General features: G+C 41.2%; 1 protein-coding gene across 1 annotated transcript in view; it reads left to right on the top strand.

Annotated features, from left to right (window-relative positions):
* Positions 1–20,809, top strand: part of DCUN1D2 (defective in cullin neddylation 1 domain containing 2) — a 596,128-nt gene that overhangs the window by 371,809 nt on the left and 203,510 nt on the right. The gene's annotated exons all lie outside the window — the stretch shown is intronic.

The raw sequence follows: 20,809 nt of genomic DNA, 5'->3' as shown, positions 1-20,809 counted from the left end.
CCTTAAATTACTGGAGGCCATCTGTTGAACCAAAGCTGAAGCTTATATGGTACATAAACATGGAGAGACCAGATCTTACTCTCTTTGCAAGCTACTTATGATAGCCTGGGAACTAGCAACTCCGAACAGTCTTTCTTTTCAGCCTTACTGTATTCCACCAGAGTAAACCATTGCAGACAAGTTGAGAAGGACCAGGACAGACCCCTACAATTGGAAACTGAACCCTGGGATCTTCCCGGAATTGGTACAGCTGTAGGAAACTCCTCAAATTGATCTGTTTTCTGCCATTTACAAAGGGCAAAGGAAATTCTGCTTCAGGATCCCGTGCAAACAGGCCTAGAGGAAAAATGCCTCCTCATTTCCATGGATGAGATTGTTACTTTCTGTCCTTTCCACTAATGTTCAGGATCATTCTAATGATTCAGAAGGACCCTCCAAAGATAATTGTGATGACTCCATTTTGGCTCAGGCAATGGTGGATGTTCATCAGTATGATAACTGCTGCAGTAGCCTAAGCTGTATGGGTAACATCCTGCATAAGATACAATAGCCGACCAGATTCCAAATCTTCATGGCACCTTCCACACACCCAAACTATTAGAGTTCCAACAGAAACATAAGTGCAAGAGGAGACACGTACATTCCCCCAAGGAATCTCCTGCTGCAGACACTGATTTCAGTGTAGGAGAAGGTTCCCCTAGATGCCGCCTTAATGTCTAATTTGAGGAGATTCTGGAACTTTTAGACAGGAGGGGGAGATGGTCCTCCCAGGAGCCTTCTCTGGAGGTGTTAGAGTTCCTCAAAGCTTTAAGTTTTGTCCCATTTGCTCCTTGGTTGTTCTACCACGCTAACAAGATGATAGACCTAATCTCGTCGTGGGCATGGATGGAACTGGACAAGGGTGAAACCTATTCCTAAGAAGCCTGATAAATTTTTAGTAGTTCCTAAAGATCGACTCCATTGGAGCAAAGGTCCTCCTATAGATCCTATAGTAGTTGTGGCTGCCACCAAGAATTATCTAGAGGACGATAGCTCCTTTGTCCATCCACCCATCAGAGAGTTACATGCTTTGGGAAGATTTGTAAAGTGTTTGTAAGCCTTTTCTGCCTTTTCAGTGAGACATTCAGTGTTAGAGCTGAATATCTGTTACTGTTTGTGACCTTTGGAGCTTGTAGTGAAGTCTTTTGTCTAGAGAGGCGTAGCTGTTTCTTTGTGGGAGAGAGAATCAATCTGGCTTGATCTAACTAGAAGCATTCTTGCAACACTGTGTTATTTTGATTGGATAATCTGGCTGGTTTCTGTTTCTCTGCCTTTAATAGCCACTGTTTTAAACCAATTTGTACTTGTTTGCTCAAGCTGTTCAAAGCTGCAGTGAGATAGGCTTTCTGCCATTTGCTCTGCTGTGATATTGGAAAAAGATAAGTGCTTATTTTCAACTATTTTCTGCACTTCTGTTTTGCTGCATATCTGTTTAATCTGTACAACTGTTTTTTTTTTTTAAATCCGACCCTCCCAGCTGCTGTTGTGGTCTTAAAGCCTGGTGGCTTTGAGTTGCCCACCTCTACTATAAAGTTGGTACTGGATACTCCCCCCAGTCACATTACATCAATTCATTCATTCTACTGTTTATAGAGAAAACTTTATAAAGTCTATCCCTTTAGCTTCTCAACCTTGAATTATCTTTTCTGTCTCCTCACTTTCTACTAAAGAAAAAAAATGTACCTTTTCCTTCTTCATTTTGATGCTTGGGCTTAGGAGTTCAACTGGATTTAATTTGCCATATTTACTACTGCTTGTTGGTAGCCTGATTAAATTGACGATGGTATTCTACTGAATTGCTGCTTTATTTGTGCTGTTACTGTTATGATTGTGAGCTACTGTTTTAAAGCAATCTACTGATTAACTATATTTCATTGCTATCTACTGCAATTCATTACTGTTTAACTGCATTTTACTGCATTTCGTTGATGTTTAACTGTATTTTTTCATATTGCGAGTTCTATTTTTTTGACTGATTAATTTGTGCTTCCTTTTTTACTGTGTTCTTGACCTTAAAATTGAGTAGCATAGTCTAGATACAGATCTGTTGCATCCAGAGCTTTAACTGCATGTTTCTTTTAACCTTTTTTGAGTTATTCCAGCTACAGATTTTCCCTTAGTTGCACTTGTGTTATCATCTAGTAGTACTACTCTTAGAGCTTTCTCCCTTTATCCACTTAGCTCTTTCAGTTTCTGACAAATATGGATGGACAATTTCCTCTATTATCTCCTGCCAGTCTGGTTGATATGGGCATCCTGAGACAGTGTAGCAACTGCCTCATGTACACTGACAACCCTGTACTACTACCACCTAGGAACACAATTTGTGAGAGATGCAATTACATCAGCCGCCTAGTGTCATTGCTCTCTCCCCCACCAACCAGTATATCTGGCACTGAGAAGGTTGGCAACAATAACACCACACCTCAAGCACCACCCACACCTACTCAACACACCCCCATATATGCAGAAGTCCTCAATAAAAGCATACCCAAACAAAAGAGATCTCTGAGGCATAAACGCACGTGAACTCCAATGCCCACCACACCAAGCACCACACATAATCCACACACCTGTGTCTCACAGCCACTAAGCCCTAAACATAAACCCAGCATATTAGTCATAGGAGACTTCATTGTGAGACGCACAGATGTGCCCCTCACCATGCTGGATAAGGAGAAAGTCACGGTTAGCCGTTTGTCTGGTGCCAGAATCTGGCATATCACCAATACACTCAAGTTTCTCAACAGGTATTGTTATGACTCTGTCATAGTCCATGTTGGAGTGAATGACTTGAGATGTACCTCTTTGGACTATATGAAGGGAGACATGATCAAGCTCGCCAAGTATGTGACCCAGGCAGGTATGTTCCTAGCTTTAAGCAGCATTCTACAGTCACCCGGAATGATGCCTCAATACAAACAGAAAATGATTGACTTTAACAATTGGCTTATTTTCTGGAGCCTGGGATGACATGATTGACAAACCACAATGCTTTGCCAGAGATGGCCTACATCTGTTTCCCTTGGACTTCAAGCTCCTGGCAAAGGCTCTTGCCTCCCTCATGGTGCCATTTTTACATAATGCCATGAGGTCAAAACTACCAGCATGAAAATTTCATCAAAGCATAAATTAAAGGTCATGCTGCTAAACGCTAGAAGTCTAAACATGAAACTGCACTCATTGCATCCATTCTTAACCCTGGAAGAAACTGACATTTGTGCAGTCACAGAAACTTGGTTCAAAGCTGCTGAGAGCACCCTAGCCATACCAGGTTACTCATCCTGTCATTCATTCAGACCTCAAACTGTGAGCAGCAAAACAAAAGGAGGTGGAGTTGCAATATATATAAAATACATGCACACATCTAGGCTGGTCAAACAGTATGATGCACAGGAAACACTCCAGGTGCATTTAGCAATTGACAAGACCCCTATTCAAATCCTAGCTAGCTACAGTCCTCCAACTGTGACTCAAGATGCCCACTCCACCTATCTGGACCTCTTTGTATCTATCAAGATTCAACCCTTTACTCTGATCCCGGACTACTTTAACTGTCCAACCATAGATTGGAAGAAATACTCATGCCAAAACACAAATGCCCAGAGATTTCTTGATTTTTCTCAATGCAAATGCCTTGAACCAGTTGGTTTGACACCCCACAAGAGGTGAAAATATCTTAGACTTGGTATTAACCAGCATGAGTAACCACTGCAGCATCCCTACAGTGTCATCATCCCTGGTAAGCTCCAAACACAGAGCAGTGACTTTCAAAGTCACCATCCCCCCCCCCCGATAGGATGAAGCATAAAAAACTTCCCCAAAGCTGATTACAACCTCTTGAGGGAAGGTATAAACAGCTTCACAGCCCCCTTCCCCTCCATAGGAACTGGCACATATATCCAAACCTACACCAAAGTATTATATGAGCGTTTATATAGCTGCATGGAATCAGGAGTACCAAACATGATGAATTCATCCTTCTCAAGGAAGAGTAAACCTGTCTGGTGGATATCTACAATAAATAAACTCTATAATAAAAGGAAAGAAATTGCTGTCTAGGACCAAGAAGGAACAGGTGCCTAATTGGAAGCAATGTCTCCTTAGCTTGAACAAGTAAATAAGAGCACTAGTGAAATCCTCCAAAGCAAACTTCGAGAACAAACTGGCCATATCTATTAAGACAATCATAAGACCTTCTTTACATATGTCCGCAATCTCAAGGGAAGCAGAACTGGTGGCCAAGGACACCACATAAACAAACGCTGTAGATATAGCCAACCTGCTGGCAGATGGGTTCATTGAAAACTTCACTCCTGCCCCCCCCCCATCAGTAAAACAGGGCATCCCCAGTACCTGTCCCCCTCCCCTTATTTCTAGGGAGCAAGTCATCACTGCTCTCTCAAAGGCAAAAAATACAGCCTCCATGGGACCCATTAAGATCTCAAGCTGCATCCTACATGAACTCAGGCAGGCAGTTGCAGCATCATTAGGCACCCTATTCAACCCTTTGCACAAAGATGTTGCATCCACCAATCCAGGAAATTAGACCCATCAGCTTAACTAGCCTGATCTGCAAGGCCATAAAGCGAATTATCATGGACCTCATTAACAAGGACATTGACAACCTCCAGATGCTTGATCCCACACAGTTTGGTTTTGTCAAGTGGCGGTCATGCCTGTTAAGTTTGGTCGATTGGTCGATTTCTTTGAGACAGTCACTAAGGTCATAGACAAGGGGAAGACTGTGCCTTCAATACTATTCCCCACTCAGGTATAACGGATAAACTGTCTCAATTAGGCATCAATCCATATGTTACCAGATGGGTAGCAAACTGGCTCACTAATAGAGCCCACCTAGTCAGAATAAGGGAAGCCACCTAAAGTAGTATGGCCCATAACAAGCTGTGTACCCCAGGGATCAGTCTTGGGGCCTCTTCTATTTGGGATGTACTTATCAGAGCTGCAGGCCAAATATAGTGGGCTATGGCTGACCAAGTTTGCAGATGACTGCAAGCTGGGTGCTGTCATCAATTCCCCTAGTGATGTGGATATCCTCCAAGAGGATCTCACCCAAAACAAATGACTGCTGTCAGAAACATGGCTTTAAACTGAATGCCAAAAAATGCATAGTCATCCGTTCCCACACATTATGACATTGATAATAAGATACTAAGTACACAATCAGTCGTGAGGGACTTGGTCACCCAGGTTGATGGCAAACTGACTTTTGACCACCATATTGCCTCCATTGCATGGAAAGCTTTCTACATGGCCCACCTCATTAGTAAGGGTATCTCATCCAGGGACAAGGTGGTCATAACATCCCTGTATTCTTCCCTTATAAGATCTATTCTTGAGTACAGTGCCCCTTTCAGCATGTACCTCACAAAGCACATGGAGCAGCTGGTGAGACCACAGAGGTACCTCAACTGGAGAATCCAGCACCTCAAACATCTACCATGGACAGGCTAAAAACCATGTCGCTCTACTCCATCTCCTACAGACTCCTTAGAGGTACCCTCTGTCTGGCATACAAAGCAATCTCAGACCCCACCCTGATGGGACTGCTGCATATCCGCAAGTCCAGCTCCTCTCGAGTAACCCGCACACTTGACCTCAACCTGGTCTGTGACATCAGTAGTACATGTTGGCAGGACAGATTTGTGTCCCAGAGACTCCCTTTTTTTTTTTTGGAATAGACTCCCGCTCCACATAAATCAGAGTACTTCATTAAACCTTTTTAAGCGCAACCTGGATAACTGGATGGGGAACAGAAAATACCCCCCCCCCCCCCGGGATTCCACCTGTTTCTCTGCTGCACAGTGACATAGGGTGCTGACTTGTTGGAACATGGACTCAGTTCTTGACTAGGCTTGAAAGGATCTCAGGGCCAATAGCCTAATAACTCCAGTGAGCCTATGAAAGCATAGAATTATCTAGCATACACACCACCTGCTTCCTGAGAGAATTGACCAAGGAGATTGCAAAATCTCTTCCAGGGAACCCTGTCTGTGGATCAGAGGAAGGCAATTTATTCACAGGTGGCTAGCCTACAATGCCTTTCCAATGCCTCTGTGCCTTATCTGTAATGCTACAGGGGGTACATCTAGAGCAGCTGGTACAGACATTTTCATCAGGAGGCTGTCCTGGATGTGGATTTGTGACACCTCTGATTACAAAATTCTTACCTTGACCTCCATCGCCAGTGCTTTCTGTAATCCTCATATCCCCTTACTGGCCTTGACAGGTGTGATTTCCGTTCCTCTAGCCTCATCTAATTCAGCCACCTTGGTTTCTGGGCTGAGACCCAGGTTTACTTTGTCACCCATTGGGACTACCTCACCCGAACATTCAATCCCTCAAGCTAGCTGCATGGTTCCTCCAATTCCAGTTATAGTTCAACAGTCCAAGTTGCCATCCTTAGTTATAAACATTTTGTTTTCCTCTCAGAAACCTTCTACTAGGAAATTTTATAGAAGTAAATGGTAGATATTTGTTGTTTGGGCTTTAAAGAAAAATACTGATACTTTTTCAGCTCTTTTTCAAATATTTTGGACTTTCTCACACATCATTTTCAAAGCGGTGCCAGCTATTCCACAATTAAAAGTTCAGTTAGCTGCAATTTTCTGTAATTTGACATAGGAGTAAATCATATACTCATAGTTACCCTTAGATTCCTCAAGGCCTTTCTTTGAGGGGATTTCTTACACTGACCTATCCAGTCCTTCAATGGAATATTACCATTCTTTTCTAGGCCCTGATATTTACTCCCTTTGAACCTGCTGCAAAAGTGGATCTTGTGTTCTCATCCTGGTAGACCTTATTCCTGGTGGCTATCACTTCTGCTTAGAGAATTTCAGATCTGCATGCATTATCCTCAAATCCTCCATTAATTAATTTTTCATAAGGACTGAGCGTCTCTGAGAACAAATCTGTCTTTCCTCCCAAAGGTGGCTTTGAAAGCATGCATGAATCAAACCATGAATCTTCCAGTTTCCTCAAGTTTCTCAAACAAGGACAAATATACCCTGCATTTACTTGATAAACACTTTGTCAGTTAAATTTTTATCTACATAACACTAAGCCCTTCAGAAAATCTGACCAATTATTTGTGTCCTTCTCCAATGTTAAATTAAGGAAAGCTGTGTCCGAAGTCGCTCTTTTTTGTTGGTAGACTCAGTGTATTTCATTTATCAAAAAAAAAGGGAATTCTTCTTTCCACTCCAAAAGCACACATTACCGGATCTCAGGCTTCATATACAGTCTTTTAATCTAGTATTCCAATTGATGATGCCTGTGCTGCAGCTACCTGGTCCAAGGTTCATATTTTTATCTCCCACTACAAGTTGAATGTGCAGTCCAGATCTAGGGCCTCTTTTGATTCAGCTATGCTCCAGAATATCCTTTTATGAGGCCTCACAAGTATAAAAGTAACTGGGGACTCTGTTCTGTCCATTGAAGAAAGGATGGGAAAGACAACATCAGATACGAAAGTTATGTACTCACAATAATGATAGATCTGTGTTGTTATGTCCTAGCCTCAGCTTCTCTCCCTCCTTCCCCTCCTTGTTTTGTATTTGTGACAATATAGTTTAACAGTACAATTTCATTCTGATTTAGATCTAACTAACCTGGCTCTAGTTTTTGAAGGAATTGTTTTTTCTGCCTCTCTTTTGTCATACAGATTACATTTTTTTAAGGCACATTCTCTTTTAAGGTAGTTTACATGTATATTTTTTAATTTACATTGCCTTTTTGGATGAGAAAACGTGAGCTGATTTAGCTCATTCTATTCACAGGGATTATGAGTAGGAGAGGAGCCTGATCACCAGATCCAAAGCTTGGAGGTGGCCATGGCTGGATCACAGACCCATCTGTTGAGGAAAGGACAGAAGCAGATAACCCAGATCTATCATTATGTTGAGCACATGACATTCTTTTGTTTTCTTTTGGGGGGCTGGGAAAAGTGTTTAAAGTGCTTTTACTGTTTGTTTGTTTTTTCCATTCTGTGAACGTTATCTTTTTGTTATTTTCATGTTCTATTGACTATTGCTGCTAAGTTGATCCAGGAAACAAGCGCCATTGTCAGCTTGACCATGGAACATTGTACCTGTTCCTCTGTTGGACCTTCTTCCTGCCAAAAAAATACAAAGATTGTCAAGCAGCCTTGGCCACCACAGCTGGCAGGTATTTTGCCTCAGCTGTAGGTGGATGACTCTGCTGTAGTCAAAGCTGATTGCTCAGACCTCTTATCTTTTTCTTTGGCTCCCTGTGGTGGTGTCCATAAAGCCACCATGGACTGGGGCTTGGACACATCCTCTGCTTCTGTGGGGCTCTCTTAGGGGCCAAGGGAGAGCCACCTTGTAGTTCCTGGGAGAAGGGGAAGGGAGCATGATCCTGCTTAGACAGAATGTTGTGCACATTTCTGGGGAAGTTACTGACAATACCGGTCCTGTTTCTTCAGAAATTCCTGTTAAAAAGCGACCGAAAAGTAAATATTTATTTTCTCCAGTGTCACTTAATCTGGACAGGTGTCCTTTATTGGGCTTGGCCCAAGGTCTTGTGCTGGCTGTTGACCCTTCTTAAGCCTGTTTTTGGTAAATGAAAATGGGATTCTCCTTTCTCTGAAAGGGTTAAAGAATTTGAACCTTTCGGTGAGTGTGAATGGACAGATGCATTTTTTTCTCGTCGGTGGAATAATATTGATATTTCTCAGTCCCTTAAAAAGTATTATGATTTGTTGTAACTGGAATTTCCAGAACCTTCATCTGTCCTTCCATTGTCAGTTTTGAAGGACTTTTTTGTTACAGCCTTCAACTTCCCTGATGGTCAGCTTGCCTCCCCTAAAAAGCAGATAAAACTTGAAAGATTGAAGAAGTAGATTACATACACCAGTCTCAGACTTGAACTGGCACCTATAGCTTTAGTAAATCTAGCTGCTGGTAATGTTTTGTTAATTCTAATCCCTCTCCCGCAGATAAGGATGGAAAGCTTTGATAAGTTTAGGAAAAATGTGTACACTTCTGCAATCTTAGTTTTTAGAATTCTGAGCCGTCAGCCTCATATGTTGATTTATCCCAGTTGTGAAAATTTGCCATCAGTTTTTTCTTGTGATGAAAAATCTGCGTTGTATTTTAGTTGCTTCTGTTTCTCAAGTCACTACTCATTGTTTAAAATGTGTTTAGTACTCTGTAGGTACTAATTCCACGCATAGCTCTCATCTGTCCAGATTTCTGCAAAATGTCCAGATTTTTGACTCAATATTTTTCATCCGTTTCTCATAAAATTGTAGTTTTCTGGCAAATCATTGAGGGAAGTCAGAAAATATTGGCAAACATTTGATTTTCAGACTTCATATCCTTCAGGTTTCTATCAAGTTTTCTAAGAGTGATGTTTAAAAAGTGTCCCTATTTTTGGGCCTACCCCTCCTATTATTTGTGGCTTTGTCCTGATTTCTTACTCTGACAGTTTGAGAGGTATGCTTACGCAGGTGGAATTGTTTTAAGTAGGTTTGCCTGCCTCCATTCTTTGAGCCTCCTGGAAGATGTCAAAAATAAAATTTTGAATTGTCCGTTGAATAGTGATTTCGTTTTTGGACCTTCTGCTGCATAAGTTATCAAGACCTATCATAAGAGGGGATAACTGGTTTGGGGACTCTTAGATTTTTCAGCCCTCTTTCCCTAAGTGTTCAAAGGGATTCTCTGCTCCCTCATCTAACATGGGCAAAAAAGCAAAGTAAACAATCCCAGCAGAATGCAGGTAAGCAGACATTTAAATAGGAGTGGCAGGGAGGTTCCAGAAATAAAGCAGGAACTGTGAAATAAGTTAGAATGGCTATATAAGGGACTTTGCCCCCCACCCCCCTTCCACCTTTGGCAGCCCATTAATGCTACCAATAAGTCAGCATCTCCATTTCTGTCTTTCATAACAGATTGTTTCAGACAAGTGGGTCCTGGATGTAATCCACAAAGGCTGATTTGTCAGTCTGTCCATCTCCCTGTCTTCTTTCCAGAACTGAAATATGAGGGATGAAAAGATTCTTCATACCTTGGATGTCCATAAATAAGTAGGGTATTATCGTGACGGAACATAATTTTTCAGAACTTTTGATCAGTTCATTTTTTTGTGAAGGTAAAAAGGGACAACCTTTGTCAAAGCAGACTATTTCCAAATGGTTGTCTCAGGCTATTACCTTTTGTTAGTCCCACAACAAACTGTTTCATGCAGGGTCAAGGCTCACTCTCCCAGGTCCTTGGTATCATTTGTAGCTCTTTGGAAAGGGTTAGACTCCAGAAGTATGCAACAAGCAGCAACTTGTTCTGTGTACATAGTTTTACAAAGCATTAGAAAGTAGATTCCTTCTCCAGATCTAGGACAGGCTTTGTCAAGAGCATTCTCAAGTGTCTTCTGGACCCTTCCTTTCCCACTTGCAGTACTTATAAGCTATGGTCATCTACCCATATAGCTACTAGCCTACTGTAGCAGTGATCATAATAGCAGTACATTTGTGTAAGAAAACGTACCGAACGGTAGATGCTCAAATAACCATTGCTGTAGTCAACCCCCACCTCTTATTTTTATATGATTTTTATGCCAGGATGTGGATGTGTATTCTTTTCTAAGCAATGTCCTATAAGTTTAGCCTCCCTTTCCTTTGGCATGAATGGTCTGAAAAACTTGACTTCTAAACCTGACTTTTAGTCAGCTGAACTTAAGCGGACTAATGGTTTCGGTGCATGGAATGTGCTACAGCTGGTGGGCTGTTGTATCCCGTGCAGGATATAACCCATATAACAGGCTACTGCAGAAGTCATCATTCAGACATCTACTGTTATGGTAGGTTTACGTACATAACTAATTTCTTTCTTCTCATGAAAATGGCCAAATACCAAAAGCTTCCTCAAAGACTTGACTTACTCACACAAGACAAAGATTGTTTGATACAACTCAACTTTCAAGTTCATTTATCTGCCTGGATAAGAGTTTTAGTATCTTTTTAGACACCAATTTTCCGAGCATGTGCAGCAGGTATAAAGGAAGCTAAGAAACTTGTTAGAAAATCCTGTATAGTTAAGTGGAAGACATTTTCTACTTGCTAACAAATTAGTAACCAGGACCATTTTCAGGCCCAGATGCCTTTGGTTCTTCAGTATTTGTGAGAGTTCTTATCCTCTTGCCTTCCTTATTTTTCTGTCAAGATTTTCCTCCCAATCATCTCTGTCTGCTATTAGTTCATTGCTTTCTTCCCAGCCTCAAGTCAAACATTTTTTGAAAGGGACCCTTCACATCTCTCCACCTAGAAGGCAGATGGCTCCTTCTCGAGATCTCAGTTTTGTTCTAGAGAAACACTTTTCCATTTGAGCTAGCACTTAAGACTGAATTGAAGTTCTTGACTTGGAAAATAGTGCTACTCACTGTTCTTACCTCTGCAAGATGAGTGCTCGAGTTACAAGTTCTTATGCTGAGTTAATCTTCTCGCTTTTTTCATAAGGATAGGGTATCTTTGAGAACAAACCATTTATGCCTAAAGTGGTTTCAGCATTAATTCTGTTAATCTCCCTTTTCTCCAGATTCATAAAGTAAGGGAGAAAGGATCTTGCATATTCTGGATGTCCGTACAAAACTCTGAAACTAGGACTAAAACTCCAATGCTCTACTGACTGGGCTAAAACCTTCAGGAGTTGAGATCAACTACTGTTCATTTCCTTTTAAGATAGGGAGAAAGGAACAATCAGTTTCATAATAGACATTTTCTAATAGTAGTTTCATGCAATTTTTTTTCTCTTATTCTCTCTCTGACAAGTCACTTCAAGGCAAGGTCTGTACCCACTCTACCAGGGCTTTGCTTCTTATGTGGCTTTTTGGAAAGAGGTGAACTGGTAGAAATATTCTACAGGCAGGAACTTGTTCCTCTGTATATACTTTTACAAAACTTTAGAAACTAGATTCTTTTTCCAGAACCAGAGCAGGTTTTGCTAGAACTTTTCTCCAGCGACTCCTAGATTTTGACCCTTTTCTCTCCGCCCTTTCTTTAAGTTGTGGTAATCTAGTCATATGGCTTGGGCTACTGCGACAGTAATCTAATGATGAGCATAGTACAGTTGTGGAAGTTAATTTACCATAACAGCAGATATTTCAATAGATCACTGTTGCAGTAGGGTCACTCCCACCCTTTCCTCTTTTTTTGTATACCATTTTACCCGCGGTGGTGGTGCTGCGGTAGCGTTGTCGCCTCACAGTAAGACGCTGTCCGGTTCGATTTTCAGCTAGAGCGTCTTCTGCGTGGAGACATGCGTGAATGGGCGTACCTTCATTGAAGGTTGTGCGTCAGGCCTGGCAAGCCGGTACGTAAAAATCAACTGCCAATCATTAGCGGACTGGAGTTCCGCTGTGGTGACCCGTAACCGGGAAAAGCCGAAAGACGCAAGCAAACAAAGGATGTGGGTATTTTTATTTACTTTAATTCCTAATATATACATAAACGATGGGTCTGTCTTTACTTCTCTGAGACAAAAATGCTGTGAAGGTCTGTCACTGTAACCTTTGTGTTTATGTGGCTCTCCTCAAACCAATGATTCGTTTGAGCACACAGAAGGTGCCACCATCTTTGGATGCTGGCCGCTTGTCATATCCTTGGCAGGGTATAATAACCCATGTAGTTTAAGCTACTTCAGTACTGTTCTAGTCAAACATTTACTTGCAACTTAAGGGGGTTGCTTTCCATGTGGACAATGTTATTGCTTGTACTCACAATAAACAAATAAACAAGTTTCACTATTCATATTATAGGTTCATAGGTTCATACTAGGCTATCTGCCCTAGGCATTTATAAGCCTAGCCAGAGTATGTTTGGCTTTCGCCACCCATTTTAAATTAATTTTGCTATGCCCTTTTTCGAGGTTAGTGTACTGTGCCTCTGTCTAACAGTGACACAGAAGTGATACCCGGGGTAAACCTACGATCTCCCATCCACTCATCAAGATTCTTCTTGAAGAAAGTCAGTGAGGGACTCTGCCTAACAAATGTTTTAATATACAAGTTTTCATAACCTTTGCAACTAACTGGATTATTTATCCGCTGAGCTGCATATGTGATGCATTCTACATCAGACTTCCAGACCTTTCAGGTTACCTATTTGGGAACATCTCAGTGAATTTGGTGAAAATAATCTAATGCATTATATAAACATACTGTGCACCACCCTACATTTATTGTTTTTCATGGATGTTTTGATAAACAGTATAATGCACACTGTTTATATGAGAGGCTAAATTACAAAGAATGCATGTTGATTATTAACACTGGAGCTCTTTTTCCTCCGGGATTAAGGGATGCAGTTTAGTGACTTCTAGCATAGCCTTGTGAGTTATTCTGTCTGCACTATTGTCTTTGCTATCTATTATGGCATTAAGTATGAATATACATTTGTTCAATTTATTTTTCCAATAGATGGTATTAAACCTTGTTGCATATGCAAATGTATGTTGTCTGTTAGTGTTACTATTTTATTATATATTGTAACAATCTCATGGAATACAATTGTTTGTGCATTATTCTTATTTTGCCACTAGATGGTGATAAACTGCAGAGCATTTATTTTCCTTACAGCATATACAGTTATATATGTTTTTCTGGTTACTTTCATATCTGGCGCTTGTTTCACATGTATATTTTTCTATGCATTTTTTGCGCATTTTCTATGTGCTTGGGTATAAATCTTGTACGTATTCGTCTACAAATTGATTTATTTTCGATAAATGCTGCTATCTCTTGATCTTAGGACTTGCCATGTGACATAACATTAGGATATTTTAACCTGTGGTTCAATATTACTGTTTAGATTAAATTAAAAAAGATGTATCTTTTGAACAGCGAAACCAGTCCTTTTTTTTTTTTTTTTGCTGTATTGACCATTTGTTAATAAAGTAATACTTTTTCCACTCAATCTGTGGTGCTGATATATTTGTTTCATGCTAAAGGGGTGTCCCATGTCGTCTTTGGAGAAAAAAAACGCTGTGCATCTTAAACTGCTGTTACTATTTTCTGTTCAAGGACACTAATTACAGGATGTAGGATACAAATGGTGTATATTTCCTCCTCTTCCCGCTTCTGTGCAAAATTGCTGTGTCTTGGAGAATTCCTCCTCTCAAGTTTAGCAATTTGTTAGTGTATGTAAGTAGTTGGGATGTCGGAGCTGCAGCCACCCCACCTCAACATCAGCTCCAGTCCCCTTACAGAAAATGTTTTTTCATGTATAATACCGACTTTTGCACTTTGCTGTTACTTCTCGTATATTACATTTTTTGTGGTTTTGGACCTTGCAGTATCAAGTCGTGAACTTCCATTATGGCACCACAACTCCTAACAAAGCTGGAGATAGATATGAGTAGCAATAAATGCCTATCTTTAAGCTACTGCTTCTAGTTCTGGCAGAATATTGCACGTGTGGCTTAGAATTCACTCCTTTCCTTAGGATAGAGAGACAAACAGTTGAACAAACCTGTTGCTGTATAGTTTTCTTCTTCTTTGGACTGCCATCTGTAGCAGTTGGAGAGTGGTAAAATTGTGCAAAACATTAAACAGCTTGCACCTCTTTATTCTGAAATACTAATTTACTACTAATAATAATTAATAATAACCGGTAACTACCTATGCCCATTTTTGGAGATATTAGTCAACACGACCGAATCACCTAGAGCCATATTTTTCACCGAATGGCTAGCCCTGCCATGGCATGCAGTCTGTGATCCGTGTTCTCCCATTTTGAGGATACTGCGTACCACAGTAGATGCCCAACGTTGTTGGTCTGTACAACTCTTCCCCGTGTAGGGCACCATGTGGAGTCTGTGCTGCTGCCAACAGCTCCAGTCATTGGTGAGTTTGAGATGGAGCATGTTTTTCAGACCTGGGAAAAACCCCAGAGAGAGACAGCGAGAACATGCTAACTCCAACCCGGCATTGGTCTGAGATCAGGATCGAACCTTGTGCATGAGAGGCGAAGACCTTAACCATTAAGCCATCTGGTCTCCCAGTGAAACAGTTGGCCCACAGCATAAACCATTAGTTGCCAAAATCAGCTGTAAGCAGTGGTCAGAGAAGGCTCTAAGGTCAACAGAGACCAGGCTGAAGACCTGGAAGGTGACTGGAGAGAAAGTACATCAGTTCAAGGAATTACTCAGGGCTCTAGCACCCCAAGAAGAGGAAGAAATTGGTGGAGTTGAAGAGTGGCACCGCCTAAAAGCGGCATGTGTTAGGTCTACAGAAAAGATGTGTGGCCGAGCCAGGTATGGAAATAAAGTACATAAGGAAAGTTTGGTGGAGGAATGCAGAAGTCCAGGAAGTCATCAAAAGAAAGGAGGAGTGCAGGAAGAAATGGGAGATAGAAGAGACTGACCAGGCTAGGAAGGACTAATGGTTGGCTAACAAAGAAGCTAAGAAAGAAGTTGCAATAGCAAAGAATATGGAATCAGAGGCACTCTACCAACTTCTGGAAAGTGACTCAGTAAGGGGCACAAAGAAATTATATCAGGTTGCAAGGCAAAGACAGAAAGATAAAGAAGGTAGTCAGACACCCTTCATAAGGGATGCCAGCAACAACCTGCTTGCCAGTCCACAGGACATCAAAGGCAGATGGAAGGATTATTTCCAGCAGCTTATGAATGAAGAAAACCCCACAGAAGCTGTACTGCCCCAGAAACAGCCTACAGTGAGAGAAGAAGAGGAGCCCACCCTAGAAGAAGTAAGAACAGCACTAAGGAAAATGAAGTCAGGGAAAGCAGTAGGCTCAGATGAGGTCACAGCAGATATGATAAAGATGCTGGGGGAGATGGGGGAGAAATGGCCCCTAAGGGTAGTAACAGCAGTGTGGCGAGAAAGGCATACCCCAGATGACTGGAGAATAAGCATACTTGTGCCAGTGTACACGAATAAAGGGGACATCCACAACTGTGGGCAGTACAGAGAGATCAGACTCCTACCACATTGCATGAAAGTCCTGGAGAGGGTGATTGATAAATGGATACGCAGAGTAGTAGAATGTAAGATGGGAGATGAGCAGTTTGGGTTCAGATCAGGATGCAGCACAACTGACCCGATGTTTGCAGTGGGACAGATACTTAAGGAGAAGCTAGAGATGAGAGACTCCCAACTGGGCATTCCTAGACTTGGAGAAAGCATATGACAAGGTCCCAAGAAAGCTAATCTGGGCAGTACTGCAGTGGTTTGAATTACTGGAAACATTAGTAGAATTAGTGCAGGCTATGTACAGTGACCCAGTGACTCAAGTACGAACAGTGTTCGGCCTCACAGAGGGGTTCCCAGTGGGAGTGGGTGTACATCAGGGTTCAGCTCTGAGCCCACTGCTATTCATACTGGTGATGGATTACATTAGCAAACAGGTTGGAGGGGACAGAGCAACAAAGATATACTGTATGCAGACGATGTGGCAGTATAGGCAGACTCTGAGCTAGAACTTCAGCAAAGGATAGAAGAATGGAATGAAAATCTGAAGGCACTTGGGATGAAACTAAGCACAGATAAGACGGTGGTAATGGCAGCAAACTGGGGAAATTTAGAAGAAGCTGAGAATATAGATAGAAGGGAAGATAGTGGAACAGGTAAACCGCTTCAAGTATCTGGGAGGGGTGGTTGAGGAGAAGGGTAGTCTGAATGAAGAGGTCAAAGCTAGATTCAGAGGGGCTGCAGTCAACTGGCATAGAGTATTAGGTGTAGTCTATGATAGAAGAATGCCAAAGAAGCTGAAAAGTAAGGTGTACAATACAAATGTGCAGCCAGTAATATTGTATGGTACAGAATCCTGGGCAGTAAAGGCAGAACGGTTGAAGCTAGAGGTGATGGAAATGAAGTGCCTGAGAAAGGCGGTAGGATGCACACTGTGGGACACGCAAAGAAATGAGGACATAAGAGCAGAAGCCAAAGTAGCTCCAGTTGCAGAAAAAAATCAGAACAGATTACGATGGTTTGGACATGTGTAGAAAAGCAGAAGACAGTCTGGTGAGGAAGATTTGGGACAGACAGGAAGAAGATAAGAGGAAGTGATGATGTCCAGCAAAGAGGTGGATGGATTGTGTGAAAGAAGATCTGCGCCAGTCAGGCATGAGTGTTGAAGGCAGGAGTGTGGCACTGAATCGAGAGAGTTGGCAACAGTTAACACGATACCCCAATCCCATGTAGAAAAAAATGGGAGAAAGGGGCATGATGATGGTGATGATGATGAATAATAACTTTCACTATGAGTTGTCAAAACTCAGACTGCAGAGGATTGGAATCTTCAAATTCTAATCCCAGAAAAACAACCTGCCAAAAAATTTCAATTGTGTTTTGCAGAAGGCTAGTCTACCACAACCCCTGAAATTCTATATACCAACTCCACTTTCATACCATCTTGAAGAAAGGGAAAATCAACCCTAAAAGGCATCACTGCTGGCACATATCACCGATGATTTTCTGTGGAGGTGTCTTGAGCCTTGGGTAATTGGTGCTTAAGTAATCAAACTTTATTCACCAGTTAGGAAGGCCAGGTAATTATCCCATGAAAAACTGTCCATTTTACAGAAAATGGAACAGACAGCTGCAACCCTAAAACATTAAATGAAAAACACCAGGACAGTACTTTATTTTTTATTTTTTTTATTAATGATGTTTGTTAACCAGGAATTTTCCATTTTTCAGAAAACAGAACAGACAGCAGCAACTCAAAGCATGAAGTGGTTTCAAGCAAAACACCAGGCTTGTAGGAAAGGAGACAGCAGAAACAGTAATGTCTCACTTTCTAGAGGATCAGCTCATTCTTCTCCCAGCTGTGAGATTTAAACCCAGCACTTTTTTATTTATATTTGTTAACCAGGAATTTCTGGCTTGGAGGACCCATTTTCATTGTTATCCCAGTGAGAAAAAAATCTTTGATGTGCCAGCTAACAATACATCATTATCGTAATAACCATATATTAACAGGTGAACACTGTAGTGATTTTACAGTTTCGGGAAGGATGTCAACAAATATGTAAATATATAAACTGATAGCATGCACAAGTTGCTAACTTTGTTATCTTACTATCAGCACTTGCATGTGGTATCAACTTTGCTGTGAGTAAATTAGTGTTGATAGCATTAGGGAGATTCTGTATGAAGTATGTTACATTTATTGCAGTAACAGTTGCAGTTTGCACTGCATAAAAGTATTAAGTATTACAGTACTGTTGCAGCACAGCATAGTGAGTAAGTGTAGGGTGTAGTTTAATATGGTGCAGCAATTTAGTGCTGGCACTTACATAAACTCTGGAAATAGATTTCAATTTTAAGGTAAGATTTATTTAAAACAAGACAATGAAATTACTTGCTTGCAGAAACTATGGGGTATAACAAAATAAACTCCATCACAAGTGTACTCATTGTGTAGTTCAACTAATTATTTTCTAGAAAATGCTGCTGTAAATACAAGTTCACAAAATCCCAGTCTGCTTACAGCAATGCACTTTATTTCCAGAGTTCATTTCAATGTGGCCTCATTTTAATCAACACAGTTTGTGTTTCTTCAACGTGATTACACAGGGTTTTCCGAAGATGTTCAGTAAAACACAGTATTTACAGGTAGCAGTCTTTTCCCTTTAACATACATTACTATACAGGCAGGGTAATTCCATTGCTTTCCCTTTGGATGGCGACAACTCCTACCCCTTTTTCAGGTTACAGGGACACTTTCCAGACTGCCTTTATCCTTCACGTGTAGCTCCTTGGAGAATTTTCTTCAGAACTCTTTCTAGACCCAGATGTCAAAAATCTGACTCATTGGGTAATGGTCATGATATATTCCTGTTGGCAGCAGTTCCTTATTAGTTGCATGGGGAGTTGCATCTCTGGTTTGCCTGCTTCTTTCAGATTTAGAAACTCTGTATTCCCTTCTTCCCCTCCCTGTGTGGTTTGCCTGTGTGTTTCAGACTTAGAAACTGTATATTTCCATACACCACCCCAGTTTGTCTGCCTGCTTCAGACTTAGAAGCTTTGTAATTCTCTTATAACACACCTTCTAGTAAATGCAGCCCTCTGCATCCTGGCACCCACCACATGTGAAATTCATTCATATCTCCTTACAAATAATTTTTGAAAATTACCTTACTGATGGTTCATCTTTGGCTCAAACTTTTTCAGGCCAGGTCCGTTGTGCTGCTTTCACGCTCGGGCTCATTCCACTCCCCTACCCTACCCCCAGTTCCCACCAACCCCGCTATACCGCAACTTATTCCAGTTAACCCCTCCTACTCTGCCTAAAGTAACCAATCCCCAACATATTTCCCTTTCAGCCCCCCCCACCCACTACAAGCTCTCTATTGTTCAGCCACCCTAACTTTTCCCTTCTATCGCTATTTATTCTCTAATCATTACCCATACTCTGTTACATAGAAACCTTCAGTATCTGTATCTGAAACATAATACCTCTCAGTATTGCTTCATCTGAATTTAAATCCTAGCTAACCCTATTCCTCCTATATTCATTACCACCCTCTTACCTACCGTTCTTTCTACTAATTACTGTATCTCATTCTACATTAATTCTAAAATTCATCTGTATTCCCTTCATTCCTTTACTTTACACCCTCCCTACCTGTTCTATAACACTCAACTACTCTAACGCCCCCCTCTGTTGACTACCAATCCTTTAATCGCAGCTTTCTCCCACCTACACCTCCAATGCACTCTCATGTATCAGTATGCTCTTCCTCTCCTATTTCACTCTATTTCTCTTCCTTCTCTTAAATTATACAGCTCCCAAATCCATATCCACTCTCTGAAAACCAACATCTGCCACATCCCTGGAAACAATATCATCTAAAAGTTTCTCTGATATACATCCTTCCTTATTTCCAATAAATCGGCTACTTTTTATAAAAGTAAAAGCTCTTCCTCTATATGACACTGTGCTATACCACCACAAGCTGTTAACTTCACTGAAAACAAAATACCCATGTTTTACTCCCCCAAATTTTCAGTCTTTCTTTCCTGTGGAGATATTCATCCTAATCTCGGACCCGCTTCCTCTGTGTCCAGCCTACTGAACTGCTATAAATCTTAAACATTGTCGCTCTAAATTTCCAAAGTATTTGCAGTAAAATAACGGAGTTTCATGTCAGATGTCCATAATAAACCAGCTATTATAGCCGCTACCAAGACCTGGTCAAATGTACTTTAAAAGACTCCCAATCCCCCCCCCCAGGATTTAATGCCATAAGGTGAGATTGACTGCATAAAAAAGGAGGCGGCATAACACTTTTCCCCTAACCCCTGCAACATATCCCAATACTCTATCACTGTTCCTCACTTCTCCAGTGCAGAAACCCTCATTTCTTTTTTAAAAGTAAACAACTTCAAAAGAATATGCATCATAATACTATATGTCCTCCCCGGTAACAATATAACTATCATGGAAGATATCCTTGCTTGGACCTCAGATGCAATCAAAACTGAGACTATCATTTTGGGAGACATCAACATTAATTGTCTAAATTTTGGTTCTAATTCCCCTACCTCTTGCATTGACATGTATTTCAGTTCAGTCAACTCATTACAACTCCAACAAAGTACAACAAAAGTAATAATGAAGGCCCCATCGTAGACTGGATATTGGTCACTGATCCAAGTGAGATCTCTGCAGCAGGTAATTTTCCAAATGCACTCCGTGACCATCTTCCTGTCTTTGTTCAAAGAACTGCTCCTAACATTCAAAAGGAACATCACTACAAACATATGTGGA

This window comes from Protopterus annectens, chromosome 5.part0, assembly GCF_019279795.1.
Source record: "Protopterus annectens isolate FY-2018-M chromosome 5.part0, PAN1.0, whole genome shotgun sequence".
NCBI lineage: Eukaryota > Metazoa > Chordata > Ceratodontiformes > Protopteridae > Protopterus > Protopterus annectens.
This window is presented reverse-complemented; position numbering and strand designations above follow the sequence as displayed.